The following is a 749-nucleotide window of genomic DNA, read 5'->3' as shown; positions in this document are numbered from 1 at the left end:
AAGGCGATCACAACAGGATGGCTTCATCCAACCATCAATCAATATGTGCTACTCACTGACTCCTCTTTTCTAACGCGCTCTGATTCTCTTATATCCCGACTGTTCTTTAATCATCACGAGACTTATTTTTCTCTTTTTTTCATGTATATAGGACTTGGAACCTCAGGTTACAATTGACACCGTTCCAAATGTGAAGAAACAACATGAAGTGAACGTCGGTATGTCTGTTTATCCTAATACACAATTCTCACTTAACTGTTAGCTAAGTAGTAATAAACATTTTTAGAGAGTCCGAGCAAGAAATAATTTCACAATAGCCTCATGTAACAACCCTTTTTCATCTTCTTTTTGCAGGTATCTCCAACTCGTTCGGATTCGGAGGGCATAACTCAGTGGTTGTTTTTGCACCCTACAAACCTTGAACAAAAGCTCATAATTTCTTGAAGATACAACATTTATAGGTTCTTTATCCCAACACCACCCTAGTGTTCCCACTTACTCTCCACGACTCGAACCCTCAACCTACAGGTTGGTGGTGGAGGAGCTCAACTAGTCGAGCAAACCTCATTTGTCTCAATTTTTTGTAGTTTCAAATCTTATAGAGATTGTTTTTCCACCACAGCATGTGTCAGAATTGATGGAAGGAATTCTCAATTATTATCATTCTTGAATGAATCATGCAACAAGTAGTTTTCAAAGATTTGTCAGAAACTCAACCAAGTAAAATGTGATATGTGGCACATTAATTA

At 37.8% G+C, this 749-nt stretch overlaps 1 long non-coding RNA gene across 2 annotated transcripts; it reads left to right on the top strand.

Moving 5' to 3' along the window:
- On the top strand, positions 1-442 carry LOC107864121. 2 transcript variants are annotated; one of them, XR_007056787.1, is made up of 3 exons: positions 1-45; positions 152-218; positions 355-442. It is a non-coding gene; the product is annotated as an uncharacterized LOC107864121 (long non-coding RNA). The 2 variants fall into 2 exon arrangements; XR_007056785.1 differs by having other exon boundaries at positions 7-218.
- The last annotated feature ends 307 nt before the right edge of the window (positions 443-749 follow it).

Source organism: Capsicum annuum, chromosome 1 (assembly GCF_002878395.1).
Source record: "Capsicum annuum cultivar UCD-10X-F1 chromosome 1, UCD10Xv1.1, whole genome shotgun sequence".
NCBI lineage: Eukaryota > Viridiplantae > Streptophyta > Magnoliopsida > Solanales > Solanaceae > Capsicum > Capsicum annuum.
This window is presented reverse-complemented; position numbering and strand designations above follow the sequence as displayed.